This window comes from Periophthalmus magnuspinnatus, chromosome 4 (assembly GCF_009829125.3).
Source record: "Periophthalmus magnuspinnatus isolate fPerMag1 chromosome 4, fPerMag1.2.pri, whole genome shotgun sequence".
NCBI lineage: Eukaryota > Metazoa > Chordata > Actinopteri > Gobiiformes > Gobiidae > Periophthalmus > Periophthalmus magnuspinnatus.
Genome location: NC_047129.1, coordinates 30372190 through 30393443, shown reverse-complemented (window position 1 = coordinate 30393443; position 21254 = coordinate 30372190).

Sequence of the window (21254 nt, the reverse complement as noted above, 5' to 3'; positions counted from 1 at the left end):
TCAACTTCACTATTTTCAGCCTTAATAAAGCAGGAAGAAAGACGATTTATAACAAGAAATCAGGTTTAGTAACTACTTAAATATAGGTTTGGGGTTAAAAGTTGAGGGTAAAGGTCATATATTACACAAAATTGACTCTTGTGAGCTTCAAATTGTGTTATAATGTTGCTACTTCCTCAAAAACATGCCCAGAGTTACATCTCCAAAGCTCAAAATGCTCTGTTCCACCTTGTGATGTCATCTAGTTGTAGTTTTCAAGTTAACATCTACTTTTTTTTTTTTTTTTAACTTTTAGTTCAGTAGATATTTGGCATTTCCAGAGCTCAAATCATCCAAATGATTCTAGTGAAGTTGTGTGGGGTTTAAAAACACAGTGGAGCACTTCCTGAATCACCACTTGATGACATCACAAGGTGGAACAGAGTGTTTCCTAGAGTCTAAATATGAAGGATTGGTGTGGAGGTTTAACGTGTGTGAATGAAACAAAACACAACTCCGGGTGTATGTTTTTTGATGAGGAAACAACATTATAAAAGGTCAGAAAATAGTGTGATACTGACACACACACAGGAAAAGTTACGCAGTGCAGCTTTAAACTCGGTCGTTGTTTGTATTCACTGTCACAATACAAACAAATTATGTATTCTATGAGCAGATATTATAGTGTCCAGGCTGTAACGTCTATTACGGCGGTGCTTTTTATTATTACTATAAGACTGTAGGACACACAGTATATTTAAAGAGACGGACGGCGTTTGCAAAGCTGCCACGGCAACAATAATAAAACTCAAAATGTCAAATCCGTTTATAGTGCACGGGGCAACAGGACAGTAAAAATATGGCATCGTTTGGCAGTGAGATGTCAAGAAAACAATACAGAGGTGGAAGGAGGAGGTGTTATGTAAAAGACAAACACAAAAGTACATGAGTTATCACATTAAATATCACAGAAATACAGTCTACTGCATTCTAAAGGTGCGATCTGGAACTTTTCTAGTGTAGGATCTGCCACTTTTGCTTTTTTACCATATGGATGTTGTTTCTTTGCGTAGAATGTTTCACAATATGGCTTTAAACTAGCGGTAAATAAGCAGGTGACACCAGTTAGGCCGAGTTACACGTCAGATCTGTGGAGTGACGACAACGCTCTCGGTAAAAATGTGTGTTTATCAAGATCATTTTTCAGCATTAAAACAACTGTAACTGGATACATGTAAGATGTTTAATGCTTTATTCTAGAACACATATGTCAAACTCAGGTCCCGGGGCGAAATCTGGCCCGCGGTGTAATTATATTTGGGCCGTGAGGTCATATGAAATGTGCGTTAGAACTTTCCTGCTGGTAAATAGAGCATGCACCACTAATACTACAAATCTCAGAATGCTTTGCTAGTACGCTGCAGTCGAGGCGAGAAAACACTCCTCCTTTTCTGTTGACACTCATTAGCAACCACGCTACTGGTCACATAGGTCAAATTAATTACTACAGAAAAAGTTTTTTTTATTTATATGCGTCTTTTATTTCAAATATGTGTGTAATATTCTCGTAAAGACTGACGGAGGGACCAAAGATTCAGACTCGTGGAACAGTTCAGCAGAGTTTATTTGCAGATACATGAATGTGAATGAAGGTAGACGGAGCGGCGTGTCGTAGGCTGTCGTCTTGGTTGGAGCAGGTTGTGGGTCGCAGGGTCAGAGGCTGAGGTGTTTGTACCGGTCGTGGGGAGAGCTGGGACGGAGGCGGAGGTGCAGAGGAGCATGACATGAAAAAAAAAAAAAAAAAACGGAAAATGACAAGACGATCTGGCCCTGAGTGTCGGGTCCTTAGTCCTTTTGTCGTCACAGGTGAAGACTCCACCCAACTCCAGCCTCAAACACAGAAAGGAGGAGGGAAAAAACAGCACAGGACACAAAAAAAAACAAACAAATCCTGGCAAATATCAGGCTTGAGCTGTTCCCGATTTTGTGTTTAAGCCGAACTAAAGTTGGTTTCCATATAAAAAGGTTAAACATTACACATCAGATGCAGTCATTTTTTAATAAATACTGAGTTTAGCCTGTGAATTTGTCTCAGTTTTTAATTCTGACCCACTGTGAAATTGAGTTTGACACCCCTTGATATAGAACGTTCTAAGCGAAACAGTAAAATCAAGCAGCACTATTAGAAATTTCCATCGTTCATCTTTACGTTTTGGTCTAGTTTAGGCTCTTAGTCCACTTTTAGACCTCGTCCAGTCTGGGTTTAGTCCTGGTGATGCTTAGTTTTAAAACATTTTGAGACCCTTTATCCACTAAGCTCCCAAACTCTTCCATCTCATCATCGAATCAAGTACGAGCTCAAGTTGTTCCTTTCCCAGCGATAAACAAACAACTTGGACATTTGGCGGGATATTAAACCTAATTGGCGACGTGTCAATCAAAAATATGAATCATGAGTTTATCTGGGAGCCATAAGAGGCTGTTTGAAGTAAACGCACTCTCTCATTATAGGCTTCCACACGCAGAGGTTTTATCTACACTTTTAATCATTACATTACCACAACAATAGTCCAATTAAACCCCCTGCATCAACACTATGAAGAAAGAAGTCAGGAAATGGTGTTTTTCCCCATTAGAGAGAGTTGGAAAAAGCAGTACTCTGTCTGCAGCTAATAATAAAGAATTTTATTTATCAAAAACACGGAGCGGTAAACAGTAAACACGACGAAAAGAACGATAGTAGCTCAGTTGGTCGAGTGTTTGGCCTCTGATCTGAAGGTTAAGGTAAATATCATTGGTTGAGCGGTTAACCCTCTGGTGCACAGCGGTCACTGCAGTGGACAGCTACTAAAACATAACTTTCTCTTTAATGCATTGGTTTAAATGGTGGAGCTGCATATCAGCCTCTAGAGTGCTCTCTGCTGCCACACTCCATTGAGGTCAGTTCAGTGGTCAGTCGGTGTAACTGCAAGTAGTTTTTGTTTCCTTAGTTTTTGATTGGTTTTCTTATTCAGGCCTAAACATTGCACCTATACAGAGTTGAAATTCCCCCAAAATTGTTGAAATGTTTTTCAAAGCATAAAAAGAAACATTGTGTTTGTTTATTTAAAATAGAACACAAGTTAATTCATTTTTACAGGCAGCTCACAATTTTGTTTCATGTCCTGAGAATAAAAACACTTCTGAAAAAGATCTTGACCAAGGCTTTCATAATTCATGCATCAGAGGGTTAAATCCACTGACCCACAGGTTGGCGGTGCGATTCCAGCTCTCACAAATCAATGCTGTCGTTGTGTCCTTGGGCAAAACACTTAACCCACCTCGCCCCCACTGTCTGCGCACACTGGTGTACGAATATGCGAGTGATTTCTTGATGTAAAGCGCGTTTGAGTGACATGAAAGTGATAAAAGCGCTGTATAGCAATATGTCCATTTACCATTTAAAGATGTACACACGCCTGGACCGTTATAGACGTGGATATTAACACGGCGCCAAAGGGTTTGTGAGCGCTGAAGACAAGTCAGAGGCTGCGTCTGAACGTCCAACCTCGAAACTAACCCCTCTTTCACGCCACAGGTCTGCACTCTATAGCACGATTCGGACACGCAGCTCACTACATTTCATCATTCGTCATGTAACGCCAGGTCTAAGTGAAAAAAAAAGTCTGCTAAACTTCGATAAAACTTGATTTCTGTCGTAAATAATGATCAAATTGGACTGTCGCGCGAGTATTTACGGACTAATAATAACCGTGCAAGCTTTTGTGAAGCTGGATCTCACGTAAACTTGTTTTTACCTGAGATGTGGAAATTATCACTCTTTTAACGGCTCGGGCGAACGCTAGCAACTTTACACCATAACGGTTTATTTAATTGTGTTTTTATTCATAATCAGGAGCGTCACTCTGCTTCATTCAGTCGTGTTGTGTCCAGTTAAAGACCTGTCGCTGTCCACTGTTGTTTTTCCAACTCTTGCAGTGCATTGTGGGTTATATTGACCAGCGCTGGACATTACTTTTCAAGGAGAATTGTAGGACATTTTTAGTGCACTACTTTTTCACCAACTGGACAGTCAGACACCACTAAAAATGGTGTAACCCCTGAATAGTGCCCCCTGTAGGGAATAGTGTGGAAGTTCGGACACAGCCAGAGAGATTTAATTACATACTTCCTCTTTTTACAGTTTGAAAATCAGATTACAGTTGTCCCTCGCTATATCGCGGTTCACATTTCGCGGTCTCGCTGTTTTGCATGCTTTTTTTTTAAACATTCGATCGCGGTGTGACTCTGAAGTGCTGTACGTTTGCAATTTGTTTTCTCCCAGACAAAACCCACAATGTCGATGAAACGTTCTGCACCGACAAAGACGCCGACGAAGGTTTGAACTTTGAGAGAGTTTAAACAAGAGAGAAATGTGAGGAAATGTTAACGCCTGTGTGAGAAAAGTGTATAAAGTGTGTGGTGAGGGGTTTTACAGACAAAAAACATAGAGAATAATTGCAAAAAATAAAGCTGATACTTCGTGGATTTCGGCTGTCACGGGTTATTTTTAGAACGTAACCCCCGTGATAAACAAGGGACCACTGTACGCCTAAACTCCGCCCACAACCACACTCGGACTAAAGGGGAGCGTGACCGGGGAGGGACAGTGTGATTGGTCTGACAGGTATCTACACTTTAAACTCCGCCCCTGAAGCCAGGTGTTTGTAATTGATAGGTTCACCTTTTTAACCTATATTACAGTTCAAAAGAGAAGAGAAGACAAGAGAGATTATTTTGTCTCAATATTGAGGAGAAAGAGCGGAGAGGCAAAACCTTCAGTTTACAACCTCACTCCTTTCTGAAGTCTCCACCCTCTTTCTCCTCCTTTTATTTAGTTAGGGGCCCTAGTTACAAATGCGTTCTCAAGGGATGGGGGACATACTTTACATACTTTGCAAGCAGAATAAAAACATATGAAGAAATTCACAGAGAAATATATTTTGTTTTTGCATTTCTAAAGGTCATTCCCAAGATGTTTCTGTTTCAGGGTTTCAGAGTGACCTTCTTCCCGTGGGATCCTGCAACTTTCAAAAGACATTTTCTGCAAGACTCAAGAACAAACATTAGTGCAGATTACATAGTTTACATAATTGAAATGAATATAATGATTATAATAAGAGTGAACATTACAGTACCTACAGTCCCTTTAAAATGAACAGTGAGATAACATAATATAACTTGAATATATATTTTGAATCCATCAGTAATCGCCTGGCTGTAATCAGAGTGGCCCTGTGTGATGTCACGTAGTACTTTAATTTCTCGGCAGTTGGATTATAAACAGTAATCAGTGTTATTCAAATACCATATATACATTTTCAAAGTAAAAAAAAAAAACGTGCTCAGTTCCGCTTTAAGCACGAGCCGTTTTACTGTTTTAATATTTATTCCGGTCGCTTCTCTGATGGTCCTTGGGTCGATGGGAACTCGGTGCCCCTCCGTGAGATGCCCCGGGTCTCCTCCCCGCTGCAGCGAGGGCTCATGGGAAATAGAGCCACTCTGAACTGAATTATATTATGTTATACCTTTGGGGAAGTGGTAGAATGAGAGATGATGTTTCCGTATAAGACTACAAATGGGTGTCATAAAAGCAGATGTACCACAGAACGGCACGGTTTGGAGAGAGTTTGAATTGTATTGCTCAATGTCACGTGAAATAAAAAAGGTTTTGATTCAGCAGATAACACAAAAATGAATTAGAGGTGGATTTGAAAGCTTCGGTTTCTAGTAGTACGTTTAAAATAGACTAGATTAGATTGTGTGAGTGTGAAAATTTAATGGCAAATTTTGAAATATTAAACCAAAAAACGAAACCAAATGTGTAAAAGAAGTGGACTAAGTGAGTGTGACGTCACCCATAGCGTTCGGCTCAAGTCAAATGAAGCTAATCGAGGCTAGCAGTTATAGCGGCGAGTTTTGGGCTGAGTTTGATGTTTGGAATTCCAACCGCGAGTATCATAGCGACCAAAGAGCCAATCAGGAGCGAGGCTGTTGGAGATAACGCTTCTTCCCGCCTGCACCACTGGTTTAGCAGGGAGCGGGCGCTTAGCAACGCTGTCAATCAAACCTGTCGCTAACGAAGGCAGCTGTTTATGTCTTAATTTACGGGGACAATAGAGAAATAAAACACCAGGATCATGTAGAGCGGATGAATACGTTTTAAGACCAAAATAAATAACGTTTTAAGGCCAAAATGATGAGTGGCAGCGGCAGTTACAGAGAGAGGAGTGACAGTTTTCTAATGTAAAGTGAATTGGAGCCAGAGTCGATGGAGCCGGTAGCGCGCCCATGATCACTTCCTGTTTGGAACGCAGCGGCTGGCAGGTTAGCTATGTCCATTTATATAAGCAGTCTATGGTTAATAAATACCAAACATTGTTACATTTTATTTACAAAAAACTCAGCGCCAGGGAACATAGGATTGTTCAAATGTGGGCGAATTGTCACGCAGGTAGTAACTGGACTCAGCCAAACTCCTTGTCTCGGTGAATACATCAGGTTTGTTTGAAATACAGAGCCTGCGTGCGTCTTCTAGATAAACAAATGGCATGAACAAACGGCAATCCAGCAACTCAAACTAAAAGAGGGAGAACATATAGGCTCTACCCCCCTGATTAGTCATGAACTTCAGGTGCGGGGAAAACAGGGAGGCAGCAAACGAGGGACTGGGACAGGCTGGGAAACGAAGCTGGACTGGGGATAAACAACAAAACAGACAGAACTGTGACGCAAATGAAGCAAAACAAAAAACTTCCGATGTTTGAACAGGGCACATAAGAAGTTTTGACAAGTCCATTTTTACATAACGCAGACTCTTTAAGGTCTTATTTTCCACAGAATGCACTTAGGTTCCAATTATTTCCTCTAATTTAAGCCTGAATCTTCAAAACAGCGGTAATGAGGTCAAAGGTTATCCACAGTGTTTAAGGGTGCAGTATTTACAATTTACTCATTTGATTATTTTGACTTATTGCGTAATAGATTAACACCCGTAAGTTTATGATGAAGTGTAGCTCACGTTTAAACTGAAAAACACTGTAGTTTATGAAATTAAATGCGCGCTACGTAACGTTTTTGTTCGAAGGTCCATTACCGTCTTGTCTACTTAGAAATGTTATTGCTTTAACTTGAATATTACACAGTTCAGCTTTAAATGGTCATATTTTCATCTTTGGGAGCCTGAATCGCACGTTCAACCTGTGAGTCAGTGGATCTAACCGTTCAACCAGTGATGTTTATGTCCGCACTACATATTGTCGAACGAAAAATGCATTTTACAGTTTTGTGAGGGGCCCCTTGTTGCACGGGGCCCTGGTTAAACAACACTCCTTACCCCCCACAAGTCTAACGCCCCTGTTTATGTCAAGAGCAGGTTTCAGTGGACAAATACTCAACCAATCGCGCTACAGTCGCCCTCGATTAAACTTGACGAGCCTGTGTCCTTTAATTACTCTCGTCATGATAAATGCTCCTTACATCATGCATTACACGTTAAAGCTGCTAAAATACGGAAAATGTTAGTCAGTAAAATATAATCTATCGCTTTAACGTTGCATTTTCTCAGGTACGGACAGAGGAGTGACTCAATCAGACACATTATTACTAAGAATTATGGGACAGCAGCTCCCTGACACTCTTCCAGACGCTTGATTCTCTGTCATGGGGCATTTTCAAAAGTGATTAAAAAAAGCAAATAATAGTTAAAGATTGGAAACTGCAAGGGAACAACCATATGACACTATGCCAGAGAGTTGTTTCTGTGTCATATTGCGGTGTGAAGCTAAAAAAATCACTCTCTAAAACATGTTCCTGACTCATGGCGTGAAATCAGGTACACGACTTTTCTCGCTCTCCATGGACAACCAGCCGACATGTTCAAACACACTATTAAAACGCGGGATCAATAGGTTTTTGGAATATTCTTGGCAAGGAAATACTCCACGGTCCAGCAGATGGCGAACCCGCACCCGGAAAGCAACGTAGCGCACCTTTAATACAATTATTTTCTACAGATTAATCCCAAACATCTGCAATTTAAAACGGTGAAATATCTGGTGCCAAAACCGCTCCGACTGTCCGCAGATGCCATCGCAGCCTCTCCTCCGTGAGCCCTGCGGAAATGGAATTTAGGAGAGCCAGACCATGAAATGTGTCCACTAACGTCTGCAGAGCCCAGACCCGAGCTGAATCCCAATGACGCGCTAACTGCCCCGTCAAATTCAACTACAGAACCATGATGCTCAACGGCCCTCCCGCTCCCCAGACGCCTCCTCCTCCCCCCTCCCGCCGCAGAACCAGAGGGATGAGGTCTGTGTGTCATTCCGACGCTGTTCTCGAATGTGAATCAGGTGTTTAGGGTCTGGAATGTCGACGCGCTGGGTGATCATTCAGTGTAGGGAGAACTCTTGGACTAAATGTCGTCTCTTTAGATAAACTACACATGTCAGTCCGGACAGGAGACATGGGAACTGGTTAGAAAGCGCTAAGTATTTGACACTGAGTAAGGTTGGACGCTACGGGATGGAACAAGACGCTACAAGCTAACAAGATCTCGCATGATAAAATTGCAACGGGACTGATGGAAACGTTTCGATTATGTTGAGATAGGACAAAAAGATGCTAAGCGCTTGTGAGTTACCCCAGCACGGTGGCTGAATGGCTCGCACTCTCACCTCACAGCGAGAAGGTTGCAGTTTTGATTCCTACTCCTTTCTGTGTGGAGTTTGCATGTTTCTCCTTGTGTCTCGGTGGGTTTTCTTCAGACACTATGGTTTCTACTGTCAATCCAGCCTCCTCCCGCTAAAGTAGCCCTGACCAAAGATACTTCAAGATCTAGCGATGGGTCCAATACCTGCCCCAGTCGCATTGAAGAATGGGTCAAATGCAGAGGACACATTTCCCTAAACTCACTTTTGTTTATTTGTACTGACAAAGGAGACGTTGAACTTGTGCCAGTTTTTACCCAGTGCCCAGTAATTACAGAGATTTTTAGTGTTTTGGTTACGTTTAGATAGGAACAAAAGATGCTAAGTGGTTGTGAGTTACGGCGGTGGTACGGCTCGGCGGTTGAATGGCTCGCACCCTCACCTAACAGCGAGCAGGTTGCAGTTTTGATTCCTGGGCCTTTCTGGGTGGAGTTTGCATGTTTCTCCTTGTGTCTCGGTGGGTTTCCTTCACACACTACGGTTTCTACCATCCAAAAAAACATGCAAAAGCCAGACTCCACCAGCTAAAGTAGTCCAGATTAAAGCTATGGGTCCAATAAGGATCAAATACCTGCCCGGTCGCACTGAAGGATGGGTCAAATGCAGCAGAGGAACAATAAAGACCAACCCTAACCTTTTAAGAAGCCGTATTTCAAAAACACTGTGCTAAAATGACAAAAATGTAATATAAAAAGTCATCTGAATAGGTGATGTATCCATTATAAATTATGTCAAAATCTTGTCTTGTCAAGTTCTCGTGGACCCAGTCTCTTGTAAGGGGAATTGGATAATGTCATAATTTCAGATGGATGGTTGCGGCCAAATAGCTCTATAGGAGATTCACTCTTTTTGCATGAAATATTCAAACTTATGATCCACAAATCTTGAAACTTAGCAAGATTTGTTTGGGACTGGCTCCACAAATTGAATTACTGGAGTGAAAAAAAACCCTCAAACTCACTTTTGTTTATTTGTACAGTGGTCCCTCGTTTATCGCGGAGGTTACGTTAAAAAAATAACCCGCAACAGGTGAAATCTGCGATAGTCAGCTTTATTTTTTACAATTATTCTCTATGTTTTTGGCTGTAAAACCCCTCACCACACACTTTATACACTTTTCTCACACAGGCGTTAACATTTTCTCACATTTCTCTCTTGTTTAAACTCTCTCAAAGTTCAAACCTTCGTAGGCGCCTTCGTCGGTGCAGAACGTTTCATCGACATTGTGGGTTTTGTCGGGGAGAAAACAAATCGCAAACGTACAGCACTTCAGAGTCACACTGCGATCCAACGTTTATGTAAATTTGTCTGAACACATTCTGTACTGTACAGGAGACACGGCACGGAGGAGACTGATGGACAATGGTCTACAGTCCAACAGCCAATCAGGACGCAGAACACAACGCACGTTCATACTATGTAAAAAAAAAACATGGAAAATCGCACTAAAGATGCTGAACTTGGTGCCAGTTTTTGTTTCATGTGGATAGATCCAGTTATTACGGCTCAACACATCTACAATCTGACAGTTAAACAGCAAATCTCATAGAATTCTGACCTGTCTCCAGCTCCGTTTTAAACTATAGCGAGTCTAGAAAGCTGTAATCACTTGAACGCATCCTATTTTCTGAAACGCCAATGCGACTTTTTCAGTTGTCAATCCACGCTCTGCATATTTAAACTTACATAACTGTCTTTTTTACCGCACATGTTTTACAATGGAGTGGATTTACAGCCTATTTTAGCGCCGTCGCTTGTTTAATCCAGACACATAAGCACTGTTCTGTCCTTACATCTAAATACATTACGCTTCCACATTTCCTCGGTGCAAAGTTAGCAGCCTCTACACGGCTCCTGGCTTCGTTCGTTCTGCTCTTTTTCCCACTGATCAACCGCGACACACGCACATTGAAAACAGATTGGGTTTTTCGTCTTGCTATCTCTCCCACACACGATCCAACATAAGCTCAATTAATGGCTGGATAAGTGCAGCGGCATCATGGGAGCGCGGAGACAGGCTAGCATCCAAAATGTGTTAGCTTAACGCACGGCTAATTCGATGTGAAGGGGATTTCTGCACACACGCTGCTCCACGTGTTGGTGTCTTTGTCTCTGTCTATCAGGGCTTTAGTCTTACATTGACGGCGTGGGGCTATAGAAAAGGATAGAGGAGGATTGAGGTGGGTTTAAGACTATTACAGATGGTATTTTAGGAGCTGTTCATCTGCCTGTGTCACGCTTTAGAAATAACTCGAAGCAAAACAAAAATATAAAAAAATGACGCTTTTACAGATGGTTAATGTCATGCAGAGGCTTTATGGAGAAGATATTTTATGTACAGATGTTTTTTGCGTGTGTTATGTATCTGTGGGTTTAATTTAAGTGTATCAGCTAATTCTGAAGGGTAGAACATAAAGTCTGCCAGAGCTTTACTGACGTATTCATTATATCAGGGATGCCCGAACGTTTCTCCTCTGCGGCCCAAAAGAGCAGACCCAGAGCCAAACATAATACGTGGTTGCATGCAAAGAGTTAATCTGCAAAGGTATTTATGATTAAATTATCTGTATTAGCGCAGACTAATTTGGTTTTCCTTCCTACAGTCTGTATCACATGTGTCAAACTCAAGGCTCGTGGGCCAAATGTGGTCCAACAAGTCATTTTATGTGGCCCACAGCAAGGAAAATTAAACGTATGACTGTATAAAATATCAGTTTATCAGGAGATAGACAGTTACACAGCCATTTTTTCATATCTATGCAAATCCATATGCAATATTTGTACCTGGAATAAGTAATAAATACAGAAACGGTTAATTAACTACAAAAAGAAGTTGCATTTATTTTACATTACATTTGGTTACATTTAGTTGCATTTATTTTACAGTTACATCTGGCCTTTTGAGAGCGACCGTTTTGTTGATGTGGCCCTCTGTGAAAATGAGATTGACACCCCCTGGTCTATATAGATAGACTTTTCTATGCAAAATTAACTCAAAATTAACACTCAGCACCCCCTAGCATAAATGTTACAGTCAGAATAAGATCTATCTGGAACAATACACGTTTTAGAGATCTGATTTAACAGACTTTCTATATGGCTAAAGGAATTCCACAAGGGTCTGTTTTAGGTCCTGTTCTTTTCATTCTTTATATCCAGAACGGGTACAGAATGATTAAAAATTGGGACCGCTGCCGTAGTGATTTTGCCTGACAAATCCAGAACGATATGTCTCTGTATATTTATGCTTCTGTTATAAAGACTGACGAGGGGACCAAAGATACAGACTCGGGAAACACTTCAAGAGTTTATTTGCAGATATAGAATTGTGAATGAAGGTGGACAGAGCGGACACTTGGGAGCGGTGTCGTAGGCAGTCGTCCTGGAGCAGGTTGTGGGTCGCAGGGTCAGAGGCTGAGGTGTTCGTACCGGTCGTGGAGAGCTGGGTCGGAGACGGAGGCGCAGAGTGGTTCCAGGATCACTGTGGATACGCGAACAAATAAACCGGAGCATGACATGAAGAAAAAAACGGAAGATGACAAGAAAATGCTGGAAAATGACAAGACGATCTGGCCCAGAGTGTCGGGTCCTCAGTCCTTTCTCGACTCGAAGGCTTGATTGCTTGAGGCAGGTGTGTGGAGGCGGTGCCAGAGTCTCCGCCCAGCTCCAGGTACAGACACAGAAGTGAAGCGGAAGACAGCGCAGAACACACAAAAGACCCAAATCCTGACAACTTCACATATAGATTTGTATCAGTCCAGTCCCTGCGCCTCTGATGAGTCTTAAGCCCGGTCAAACATGATCGATCAGATTTTATTGTTTTTTCCAGTGACACGTGTGAAACGAAGGAGCTCATTGGTCACCTATGATTTACAAATAAAATCAAACTGATCTCACTTCAGATTAACAGGGTTTTGTACTTTGCTCATTGATTCTGCAGAAGTTTAGCGCAATATAACTGAAACCCATGAAGAGACACCGCATTTTATTTTGCAACAAGGTGATCTAGTTAATTTGAGTCTTTACCCAAGGATCCCCATAGTTTGTGTACATAAATATAACTGTTATTTGAGTGTGACTTGGCCATAACGTCACATTTACCTGAGCTGGTAGAGCAGGTACTTTCCTTAGTATCACAGTATCAGAGTATCACAGTATCAGAGTATCAGAGTATCAGAGTGAGCGTGTGGAGGATTATGTTGATGGAGGCTCTGATTCACTAGAGTATTGCATTGGTTTGTGGTCCTGTTTCTCCGGGGATGTGTTTGTAAGGTTTATATTCAGACCACCTCATCATAGAGCGTCCACTGGGTCTAATACCGCTCTGTTTCCATAGTAACAATACCAGTAGGTCATCATGAGACAATAGCTCGGACAAAAGCATCAAAACACCCCCATGTAATCAAAATAGTATTTATTTTTACTCCAGAGAATAGTGCCCTGTACTCTTTTTCGTTTTTGTTGCATGTATTTGCAGGTCAGAATAAGTCGCTGTGTGTCATCTGCATCTATTTATTTATTTTTTATTTATTTATTTATTTTAATTAGGACAGTGCATATTAATCAACATGTCAACAAACATCATCAATGTAAATATGCCGCAATTAGCACAATAGCCAGTTTACATCTGTTGTCCTATTTAGAAAGCATTTTAATGATAATCAGGAAGTGCGAGTTAGCATGCTACGTTTCTTAGCTTTACCGTCACAATAATACTCCGCTCTGGTCTCTGGGAGTTGTGGAAATCATCCATAAATGAATTGGTGAATAATTAGGATGTTCTGAATGCATAAAGCACATCTGTCAAACTCAAGGCCCGTGGGCCAAATGTGGCCCGCTACGTCATTTTATGTGGCCCGCGATAAGGTAAATTAAAGGTATGACTGTCTTAAAATATCAGTTTATCAGGACATACACAGTTACACAGACATTTTTTCATATCTATGCAAATTCATATGCAACATTTGTAACTTGAATAAGTGATAAATATAGAAACAGTTAATTAACAAGATTAAAAAGTAGTGGCATTTATTTTACATTACATTTGGTTACATTTAGTTACATTTATCCTCCAGTTACATCTGGCCCTTTGAGAGCGACCATTTTGTTAGTGTGTCCCTTTGTGAAAATGAGTTTGACATCCCTGAAAGTGAGTGAGGAATAACTTTGTACCACTGCAAAACCATTTAAAATGATTTAATTCTGTTTGTTTTTTTTGTTTGTTTTTTTGTTTCTAAGATTGTAAAAATCAGGTACAGTGCCTTTAAAGCTGACATATTATGCAAAATCGACCTTTAAGAACTTTTAACCATGTAATAATTGGTTATTTGTTATAATATAATTTCCCGTACTGCCCATTGTCATAGCGATTAACAATTTTAAACAGATTATTACACCTTTTGAATGGGGAATTGTCTTCAAAACGTTGCATGTATCAGGGATGTGGCAACGCCTGGAGACAAGCAGGTGGCACATCACCCAATAGAAAAGTTACATAATGCACCTTTAAAGGACATTAGAAGCAGTGGCCGGAAAATAACTGTCATATCCGTCAAATCATTCCCCCATTTGTACATTATGAGCTGAAATCCAAAAGTGATTTAGCGAAAGTGGTATTGGTGGATGGGATCAGATCAGTACAAGCTCAATGTGAGATAATGAGCCCGTGATTACTGTTCATTGGAGAGTTGGATATGAGCATGTTTCTGAAATGTGCCAGACTCGCTCTCATTGTCTCTCAGATTTTAGCACGCTGCAATTAAATGATCCAATTTGAGATAAGCCCGGCGTCTGACGATGTTAATGTGCGGCGCTAACATACCAATAGAACGCGGAAAGAAAATACCGTTAGCTGTTTGGAGTCATTTGGAGATTTAACTAGTAGCGCACAAACTTCAAAAATAAAAGACCGAGCCGATAAACGAGAACTATTCACGGCGCGTTTGACCTGACAGTGCGACGTGCAGCTTCCGGAAGTGGGTTCAGTTCAGTTACGTTGACTTTGTTGGATTCGTAGACTGTGTATACATGGGCGTGGCTAGACCAATCAGGTTGCTTCTTTCCCCAACGTAGCTCCTTTTAGCGTTAGCAACAGGTTGGATCGACGGGCGGCTATCGTGCCTCGTCGTTAAGCTCCCGGCCCGCCAAAAAACAGCAGTGCAGGCCAGAAACGGCGTGAATCTTCAACATTCTCGCTCCTGATTGGCTCTTTGGTTGCTGTGGAACTCCAAATTGGTTGCCATGGCTCTAAATTAGACGCTATAACTGCTAGCTTCAATTGGCTTTATTTGGTTGAAGCTGAACACTGTGGGTGACGTCAACCTCAGTCTACTTTTTTTTAGACCCAACCCACTTTTGCTAAACAGGAAACCAATTAATTTCAATGGAGAATTTGGTAAGTTTTGCTGCTAAAATATGATATAAAGTAGGTTTATTTGTGTCAATACTTCGCCGTTTCTCTGGAGGCTTAAAATCGCCTTTGTGCGTATAGAACTTAAAACTTAAAATACAAAATAAAATAACTCGCAAAAAACAGTATAAGGTGAATACAGTCTATAGATCGAATGCTAAATATCATTAACCACTGGCCATTGGTAAACGAAAATTGTCCGAAAATACGCCGGATTTCTTTTTCATTTTATTAAAGCGACCATCTGTAATTGGACTGGCCGACTCGCCTCTGTTGTGTTACTGTTGTGTACGTTACCGCTGTCTGCTAATGTGCTAGCTTAAGTCCGAGAAAAAGATCGGGAAAACGCAGGCGAGACTAAAGACTGTATATATAAATGGACATAGCTAACGTGCTAGCAGCTGCGTTCAAATAGGAAGCGATCATGGGTGTTCTCCCGGCTCCATCGACTCTGGCTCCAGTTCACTTTGTATTGAAAAACTGTGGCTCCTCTCTTTGTAACTGCTGCGGTCAGGCTCGTCGTTTTGGTCTTAAAAAGTGCGTATTAACCCGCTATACATGATCCTGGTACTATTTTTATTTTTATCGCTATTTTGTCCATAAATCAAGACTGTGTTATGTTACTGTAAAATCTGCGTTTTAGTTAACTTTACCTGTTATTTTTGTTTAAAAGTTGCAAGACCCCTTCTGTTTAGTTTACCCTTAACATCCCTGTTCATTAAATTACTTCTTAATTTACCATTTTTTAATAACAGACAAACGAGGCGCCATCTTTCCCCCCCCCGAGGTCGCTCCGGTAACGTTAGCAACAGGTTTGATTGACAGCGTTGCTAAGCGTCCGATCTCTGCTAAACCAGCGGCGTGGACAGAAAGAGGCTTTACCTTCAACATCCTCGCTCCGGATTGGCTCTTTGGTTGCTATGATACTCCAAATTCCCCCTTGTAACCGCGAGCCTCGTTGAGCTCCGTTTGACCGGAGCCGAACGCTGTGGGGACGTGGGAGGCGAGGGTGGAGGCGGCAGGCGAGGGGGGGGGACGTTTCTGTAATCTACCGGTACAGATGGTAGCTTGAAATCGTCGGCGGATGTTGATTTGATAATTGCGTTTCCACATGCTACGAGGCAATCGCAGTAAACTCGAGACTGTGATTTGAACGCCCATAAAGCCCGAATGTTTGTGATGCCTGCGTAATTTTATAGTTTTTATTTTATACCTCTCATGTTCTGCACTTTATTTCGGCTTGTGGCTTTGTAACGTTACACTCTCGCTGAAAGACACAACACCTCCAGGAGTAATAAAGGGTTTTATTTCATATTTCATTTCATTAGCAAATCACAAAGGCTGCAATTACCCGGGTAATAGAATATCCTCGGCTGGAAAGTAAATACGTCTTCTCCGAGGAGTCTGCGTAAATCCCGCCAACCCAAACACGTTAGATTCTCGTGTTAGTTTAGCCGTTCATATTTCAAAACAGCTCATATTTCAGTCTTCCAAACAGCCTAATGTGTTTTCCCTTTGACGTGTTTAAACTGTGCAGCTAAATCTAACAAAATGACACCGCGAATCTAAAACGCACTTGAAAAATCGCACAGACGAGACGTTTTTTTTAAGGGGGTACCGCGCAACTAGAATGTTCCGCGGCGTAGCGTTTTACTTATCTGTCGTCGTGGAAACAAGACAGTGACAGATTTTTTTCCCCCAGGATTTCAAAGCAGTAAAAGTAGATCGATAAGTTAAATATACCGTACAAAATCTGGCAAAAAACATGTTCATAGAGACAGGCAGACCGCTAGAAAAGTTACACAATCCTCCTTTAATTAATTATACACTATATGACTAATAGAACACGTGTTTATCAGTGCGTTATGGGGGGTATTACATTAACGCACTGGAAAAATCGCACAGACGAGACGTTTTTTAAGGGATATTATTGCCGTGTTGCCATGTTTTTGAAAATGGGATATTCAACAAAAACAACGTATTAAAATGTTTAATTGGTTTCAGTTTCAGAGTCTCCCCTCCCGTTGCTCTCTGTGCTAACTCACTCCCCCTTCAGAGCTGTACCACAACACAATCATGCCACTAATGAAACTACTGCACATCACGTCAGGTTTGAGAAGTTATAGTTTAGTTTATTAGTTTATATTTTGAATTTTAAAATACTGTTGAATATCTTACTTTGAATTTTTAAACTCGGAAACGTGTTTGAATTATTTTTAGCCTAAATTTCAGTTGATTCGATTTTAGATATAAATTTGTGTTTAAAATTTCACAATAAAAAGAAAATCACCCTCACAATATTTTCAAGTCTAAATGCAGAGTGTAAAATTTGCCGAGAAATATTTCGTAGCAAAGATCCAAGATGCCAAGACAAAAGTAATCGATCTGAAATAAGTCGATCTAACTCAGTAACAACCAGGAAACGCTGTAGGGAACAGAGTGCTCAGAATTAGCCCCGATCAAATCTCATCTCTCTGATTCTATAACTATAAGCCCCGCCCACAGAAGAGAAAGGCCAATAGGAAACAGTCTGTCTCACTGGTAACTGCTACGGTAATTACCAGTATATACTACAGTAAGTACTATAGATAATACCAGTAATTACTAGTGCCATAATGTCTCTCTTTAAAATACCAGTTAAAGTATTGATAGTTCCAGTTTGTATCACTGTTATGTTCATTTAAAACATATAATTTATTTGTTTTTGTTTTTATTGTACATTTCTTTTCAGTCTGTTTGTTGTATCAGTGTGAAGTTTGTTATAATAAAGTGTTTGTGTTTTCACAGTTTTGTCTTGTGTATTTTCTATGAACTTATAATGAAATAAAACATTCATCTGCCTCATAACAACATGTTCTTTAAAACATTCACTTAATACGACACACTGCAGTAAGTACAGTACTAGTACCAGTAATTATCAGTGCAAGTATCACTTCTTGTACCACTATAAGTACTGCTGTAAGTACCACACAGTACCACTACTACCGTAAATTTCGGACTACAGAGCGCACCTTGATATAAGCCGCACCAGCTAAATTTGAAGAGAAAATCAATTTTGTACATATATAAGCCGCACCTGAATAAAAGCCGCAGGTTTTCATATTGTAACATGAGATATTTACACAGAAAGACGGTGCACCGACACGCTTTTTTTAAACTGTGCCTGAAAATTGGCACCAACACGACAACAACACGGGATGAACACATCTGCAGGTTTAGAAAATAAAGCTGCACCAACACGGAAAATCTGCTTTTATTTCCTCTGAAAACTTTTGCCGTCTTTTTACATTGACCAAGTTGGATTCATTGATGTCGAGCTTACGTGCAGTGGCTCTATTTCAGGGGTCGGCAACTCGCGGCTCCGGAGCCGTATGCGCCTCTTTCAGCCTTATACTGCGGCTCTGCGTGGCTTGGGAACTGACACACACACAGCTCACAGTCCTGCGTAAAGAGCCCTGATTTTCAGACGTTGTGCGCACAGGGGTCAGGAGCAACTTTGGCCCGTCCCTAATGACACACTAATAAGCTCGTCCGTAGATGTATCATGAAAATCCTGCTGGAAATCGCCACAGAAATCTATTTGATGTAGTGATAAGTTTATTATCTGCTCTTGTCTCCGCGGTGACGTTTCACGTATAACACATCAGACACGACGCACAAAAGTAGAGCCACAAGCGAGTGAAAATGAGCCAAAACAAAAGTCTTTGGAGATCTTTTTAACAAAGGGGAAAAGGACAACTGAGGAGCCAGAAGAGGAGACTACGACCTCCAAGAAAAAGAAAGATAAATTTAACAGACAATGCCTACTTAAAATCTGGGTTTGTCGCTGCAGGTGACTCACGCGCACAGTCCGCTCTGCGTAACATACGGGAAAAGCAAATAAGGCAATGAAACCTTCAAAACTGCTTTGGCACATGGAGAATAAGCACCTGGGATTAAATGATACGCTACGAGTTTTTTTGTTGTTGTTTTTTTAAAGAAACTGCGGAGTAGAGTAGACATAATCACATAATCAGCGCGATGCATGATGCAGCGGTTTGGTGAGTTGTATTTTTTTAATGCACTTAAGTTGTTTTTGCCATATTTATCTGCCACGTGTAGAAGGCTTGTCCGTGAAAGTAAAACCTACATTATTCCGTTACATTATTGTTATTATACAGTGTTATCTTCATTTTAGATGTCAAAAAGTATTTGCGGCTCCCAGTGTTTTATTTTATGTGGAAAGTGGGTCCAAATGGCTCTTTGCGTGTTAAAGGCCGACCCCTGCTCTGTTTCCTTTCTGTTTCTTTATCTTAAAAACTGCATCATATCCATTTCATGATGCGCAAAATGATCGTTCAAAATCAAAACTAGTGAATTCTTCAGAGCAGAATCTTTCCCCACGTCTGTCTCACTTTTACGTTTACAGCTAGAGAGCGCCCCCCAGGGGCCGTTATCCAGTAAAATTCCATATATAAGCCGCACTGCTGTAAAAGCCGCAGGGTTCAAAGCGTGGAAAAAAAGTAGCGGCTTATAATCCGAAATTTACGGTAGTTATACAGTATCTATCAGTATAAGTAAGCAATTAGTGGTATAAGCAATTGAAATGCAGAAGGAAAACAATTAAAACATGTTTTGTCAGAGCTAAAAAATTCAAAATGAGACATTCAGCTTCATTTAAAATTCAAAATCTGACAAAAAAATTCTCTAAACCCACTACAGACATGTTTTTCGACGAGGAAACCGTGTTATAACAAGGTAGAAACCTCCAAAAAAAAATCCCCCGTCTTTAAAACAAAGTCCTAACATGAAGATAAGTTTGAGCACAAGCCCGTTAATTTTCTTGCAGAAGTTTGCCAGTAACTTTGAAGAAGAATTGCTACTTGTCAATCCAAACATCACACATTTCCCTGCAATAAAAGCACTGCCACTCAACCTGTCGCCATCTGCTCCAAAGAACTGCTCCAGCTGCCAAAGAATATACTCACCAAACGATAGAGCCATGAGCACACTGACAAACACAGAAGCAATGTGTGGGTCAGTGAGCGAGACTACACAAATTAAACTGTACAGAACTGCAAAGAAGACAAAAAAAAACACTGCTAAGAACGGCACCGCAGCAGTTTTTGTCGTTTAAAAATGTTAAAATCAAAACAAATTCACGGTTTTGCAGCGATTCAAGGTTATTCCGCAATTACCTTATGCATTTTGAGCATCCAAAGTATTCACCATGATGAGTTTATAAGTGCTTTTCAGAGACCAGAGATTGCAGTAATGGCAACAACAACTAGCATGCAAACACTTCCTGATTATCGGACAGTAAAATGCTTTAAAATCCGATGCACACGGGACACAGAGGCTTTATTTTACCTCAAGAACTGCTTATATAACATATCTGTACTAGGGATAGACATGTTTTTTTGTCAAATACATGGACAAAATTGGGTACAGGGTTTTTAGTTAAAGGAGAACTATGTAACTTTTCAACCGCTAACAGTTTAACAGTGCGCTTCTTGGTTACTAGGCAATAAAATCCTTTCTAATTACATCCCCAGAGCAGCTGTGGCTTCAGAAGGAGCTCAGGTTAAGGTGCGGAGACGTGTCCTTTTGCATTTGACCCATTTTTCAAACGTAACCGGGGCAACCTGTCAGGAGCAGCAGGTTCCGCAGTGTCCAGGAACCCCATCTCCAGATCTCGAACTAATCTTGGTCAGAACTACGTGGATGATTAGCGAACTAGCCTTTTACCCATCGTGCAACCTGGGAAACAAACGTAAACCTGTCACGATAAACACGATATCGACTTAAGGTTCAGACGTGACACGTGGAACGATCGTTTTTGAGGGTTAATATTTATTGAGACACTTTTTTTTTTTTTACTTTTTGGTTGTTTTTCTGTTCTACGATGAGATTTGAGCTGTAAAAGGTTGAGTTATGAACTTCTCTGACTCGTTATAGATGGAAACTAAACTAACTAAAGTGTTGCGTTCTGTTATTTTGCAGTTCATATCATTTTTTTTAAACAATTTTGCACATTTAGAATACTTTTTTGAGGATAATTCTGCTTTTATGGTTGATACTTGATACTTTATTTAATTTCTTTCCAGATGTTTCAGTCTTAAATCAAGGAAACAATCCAA